A 5,136-nucleotide genomic window follows, 5' to 3' on the forward strand; every position below is an offset into this window, starting at 1 on the left:
CCAGATGAGGAAGAAGAGCGCATTGATTTATTGAAATTGCTGTTGACATCTTAGCTGAGATTCACTCTCAGCATCTCTCATATCAAACTATAAATTCTCATGACCTTGAGAGAGGAGTTTTGAAAGAGGAAATAAAGATGATTTTTTTCTTTTGGTGCTGGAGATTGAATCCAGGGCTTTTTGCATGCTAGGCAAGTGCTTTACCACTGAGCTACACTCCAGCCTAATAAAAGATAAATTTAAAAACAAAAATAAGTTGGCAATCCAGTAAAACATTGGATCATGTTTAGAGTAGTAAGTTTTTCTTGAATGCTTGCTGTGCTTCTGATACTGTGCTTGTCACAGTTAAAAATGAAAGAAGAGAACTATACTTGGCTCTTTGTTCCCATAAGTTCTCCACTCATAGATTCAACCAGCTGCAGATTGCAAATATCTAAAAAGAAAAATTGCATTTGCAAGGAACATACATAGACTTCTGTCCTTGTCATTATTCCCTAACAATATAGTATAACAACTACTTATATAACATTTACATTGTATTGGGTATTCTAAGTAATCTAGAGATGACCTAAAGTGCATGAGAGGATGTATATAGATTATATGTAAATTCTATGCCATTTTATATAAGGGAGGTGAGCATGTGGAGATTTTGGTACCTGCAGGGTTCCTGGATCCAGTCTTCCACCAGAGGAATGACTATACATGATTTCTGCCCACAAGGAACTTATAATTTAGTAAGACAGACAGCATTCATGAACTAGTTAAATAATGAAAAAAAGACATGTACTATACAGATACTCACAATGCTTTACTACTTTAGGAAAAGAAAGGAGCAGTGGGGATATTTAAAGAGCAAGAACTCCTGCGATTTCTTGCTCTTACTTTAGTGGTGGATGATTCCAAAACCCTATGAAAAGTGGGCATAGGGAGAATGGAGGAAGGCTTACTCATCTCTTACTTCCTCACTTAGGCAGTATTGCTCTTGTATAGTCAGTGTCTATGGAAATTTGGATACTGATAAAAAAATTGTTTTTAGAAGTGGAGGTCAATGAGGCCAGTAATAGTGGAATATTATCCACTGTAGCTCTTGTTTTCTGTTCAACCATCTACCCAAAGAGCCTAGTGTACATATGTACTTTTCTTTCTTTTCCTCCTCTCTTCTCTCCATATGGGGTTTGAACTCAGGGCTCTGCATTTGCTAGACAAGTGCTCTACTACTTGAGCCATGGCCTTAGTTCTTTTCTGCTTTGGTTGATTTTTTTAGAGAGGGTTTCTTGTTTTTGCCTTGGGCCAGCCTTGGACTTTGATCCTCCTACCTCTGACCTCCCATATGGTTGAGATCACAGCCATTGACATTGATTGAGATGGTGTCTGATTAACTTTTTGCCAAGGCTGGCCTTGAACTGCAATCTTTATGATCTCTGCCTCCCCAGCAGCTGGGATTATAGAAGTGAGCCAGTGTGCTCAGTCTATCCATATGTACTATTGTAGCTACTACAGACTATTCCTTGATGGTCATAGGTCTGTTCAAGGCACTTAAAGATTTACTTCAATTTCTGTTTTTTCAGATGACTTCCTGTCAAGGGGCTATCTCAAGCAGGGAGCGATGGAGAGCCATGCATAGATTCCTTCTCTCCTCCTCATTGTCTCTTCCCTTCTCTGATCTTCCTGTCTCATTTCTTATGTTTTACTGATTTCTCTCTCTCTTTCTTCTAATAGTATATCTGTTTTTTCCTAGCATTCCTACTTTCTTTCTTGCAGGTATTCATAGCTCTCTGCATACTACTGACTGTTGATGTCTGAAGAAGTAAAAGAATGAAATCTATTGCCAAGCAAACCCTCTCTTCCTTTCTTGTATGGAAAACCACCTCCTGGAATATAGCTCTTGAAATGCAGATGTAGAATTTTCTTTGTGTTCTGTACACAGCCCAGTGTGCTCAAGACATTCTAAAAAAGGTTAAATGAGAGTAATAACAGTCACCTCTCTTATGCGAGACATTCTGGGCTTCATCCTAACTAGATGTCACATTGCTCTCTCTCTCTTGCACTCATTCATGTTTTCTTTCACTCATTAAATTAAAAGGTAATCAGAAATAGCTAGATGCCAGTGGCTCATGCCTGTAATTCTAGATACTCAGAAGGCAGAGATCAGGAGGATCAGAGTTTGAAGCCAGCTCAAGCAAATAGCTCATGAGACCCTATCTCAAAAAAAAAAAAAAAAAAAAAAAAAAACCAACGCAAAAAAAGGGCTGGTGTTGTGGCTCAAGTGGTAGATCTCTTGCCCAGCAAGTGTGAGGTCTGATTTCAAACCTCAGTACCAAAAAAAAAAAAAAAAAAAGTGGTAAGCAAAGGCCAAATTCCATTAGGCTTTCCAGACCATAATGAAGAGTTTATTTAAAATGTTTTACTCATCAGATAACAAGTGTACACCTTTATGATATGGAGTGTGATATTCTGATACATTTATACAGAATTTGGTTTTGATTCCAAGAACGATGGGAGGTCTGGAGACCAACATGGTCTCATTTGGTTTTCAAAAGGTTTCTTTGGCTCTCTGGCTACAGTGTAAGAATGGATGAAAGAGGTCCAGACCAGGAGCAGATCAGGTAGGGAAGTCACTGCAGAATGCCAGGATGGAGATGATGGCTAAGACTAGGGCAACTGATGTGGAAATGGAGAGGAGTGGACCAGTTCCTGCCAGAAAGTATGTTCATGGGCCACATTGTAGTTCTTTTATTAAGTGTTGCCTCCATTGAAGGCTGGGGGCTAGCTTCAGCCTTCATATGCTTTGGTGGTGTTCTGGGAGCTGGTCTGGAACCCTAGAGAGCAGGCCTTATTGGACTACTTAATTGGGTCAGAGTACTTTTTGCTTACTAGTTACTCCTGGCTCTCGTAGTGGTACAATGCCACTCAGCATATCTGTCTCGTAACTTTACTATTGTCTCATTTACATGAAACATTATTATTATTATTGCAGGGCTGGGAATCAAATCTGGGGTCACATACATTTTTTTCTTTTCTTTTTTATATTTTATTTTTGTGCTGGGTGAGGGTACACTGTGACATTTACAAAGGCTCTTACAATATATCAAATATATCATACTTGAATTCACCTCCTTCAGCACTCTCCATTATCTCCCCTTCTCCCCATTCGAGAAATAGTTTCAAGGGTATCTTTTTTCCATTTACATTTGTATGTACAAGAAACACATTATATTGTTATTGCAGTGTTGGGAATCAGATCTGGGGTCTCATGCATGCTAGGCAAGCTCTGTATCACAGAGTCACATTCCAGCCTTTACAATTTTTTTTAATAAAAAAAAGAGATGCTGGAACTGATGATGATAAATTGTAAAAGGCTTTCCACACCCATTTCTTACTTTGTTTGCATTGCTGTATGGGATTTTTATCAATTCAATCTGTTGACATGAGAATTTAATATTTCAGACTTAAGGATGTCGAGATTGCTTTGGAAAACACCATGCCAACTGTCATGAAAAAAGCACTGGACAAGGCAAAGTTCATTTCCACAGATGTACTTGCTCATGGCTGTGTGTGTGTGTGTGTGTGTGTGTGTGTGTTTGTGTGTGTAAGATTAAAAAAAACAAAAAAAGATGTAGTTTCTGCCTCGGAAATGTTGAGGAAAGGAGAGTAATGACAATTATTGAGCATTTTTAAGTGCTAATTTTTTATATTTGTGACTCATTCAACCTTTGCAATGCCTCTGCCATGATTGCTATTCTTGTCCCTGTTTGATGAGCAGGAAGGAGCATGGCCATTTGTCTCAGGTCACACTGCTGTTATGTGCAGAGCCAGGAGCTGAACCCAAAGCCCACTTTACACTGTGTGAATACCACATTTGCCCCTGTATGACACAGATATTGGAGATAACATCTTAAACTCTCTGAGACTCAGTTAACTCATCTATCAAATACAGATCATAGTGTTTACCTCAAAAGGGGATACATGAAACATTTAATGAAGTTCCTGGCACATGGTAGCCAGGAATGAAATTTTGTTCCTTTCCTTTTGTGCACCAGCCTTATATTACTACAGAGTGTGAGGTGACTTTGTTTTAGAGCCCTAAACAAGCATGGGAAAGAGTGTTTGTTTGTTTGTTTTCAGCTTCACAGCTTTTAGAAGAGACTGCAGTCTGTTTGTAGGTCTAGGTGTTAGGATGGGGCTTCTTTCTGGGGCTGCAAGATTAGAGGATTTGCTTGCAGAGTACCCAATTCAGGTAGCAACAGGAGGGGACAGAAGCAGTTGTTTATATAAGGCATATAAATGAAGGCCTAAAATCCTGTGGGTCAATTTTGTGTGTCCTTTGGAGCTGAAATTAATGGAGATTTCTCTTTGAAGGATCAACTCTACAGGCAAATATCCAAGAGAATAAAAGGACCTCACACTGTCTTTTTGTGAGAGATCATATTTATTTTTTCAGTTCTTGATGAAAACCAATTTGCCTTTCCTGAAACTAGACATTTAAGCTTTGATGAGCTGACAAGGGGTGGGGGAGACAACAATAACTTTCCAGTCTATGTTAGGCTCTTAAAAATAATGCATGAGATAGAGTACTGCTATTTTCTCTACAAAACAGCCCATTATAAGCAAGAGAAGAAATTTCCATCCTTCGGAGAAAAAATAAAGGCCAGAAGGCTGATTGTAGTTGTTGAATTGTCCTGTATTGGTCTCCACAATTTCTTTGTTTTTTTTTCGTTTTGGCAGTCCTGGGTATGGAACCCAGGGCCTTGAGCCTGCTAAGCAAGTGTCCACTTTAAGGTATTTTTTTTTTCTTTTTTTGGTGGTACTGGGGTTTGAACTCAGGGCCTCATGCTTGTTAGGCAGGTGCTCTACCACTTGAGCCACTCTACCAGTTATGTTTTCTGTTTAATATTTTTGAGCTAGGGTCTCAGGAACTATTTGCCTGGGCTGGCTTCGAATTGCAATCCTCTGATCTCTGCCTCCCAACTAGCTAGGATTACAGATATGGCTCCTTGAAGTTCTTTTATAGTAGATTGTAGAGGTGACATTTATGGATGGTTTTTTAGCCAAACTGGTGGATTGTGGTTCATTAAAATCATTGAAATAGAAGCGATTGGACTTCTGTTCTTCTTGCCTCATACAGTGTTGGCTTTG

General features: G+C 39.1%; 1 non-coding gene across 1 annotated transcript; it reads right to left on the minus strand.

The window, feature by feature from the left end:
* Window positions 1-4,799: 4,799 nt before the first annotated feature.
* On the minus strand, window positions 4,800-4,872 carry Trnav-aac (transfer RNA valine (anticodon AAC)). Its single transcript has one exon. It is a non-coding gene; the product is annotated as a tRNA-Val (tRNA).
* Window positions 4,873-5,136: the final 264 nt, after the last annotated feature.

Source organism: Castor canadensis, chromosome 10 (genome assembly GCF_047511655.1).
Source record: "Castor canadensis chromosome 10, mCasCan1.hap1v2, whole genome shotgun sequence".
Taxonomy (NCBI): domain Eukaryota; kingdom Metazoa; phylum Chordata; class Mammalia; order Rodentia; family Castoridae; genus Castor; species Castor canadensis.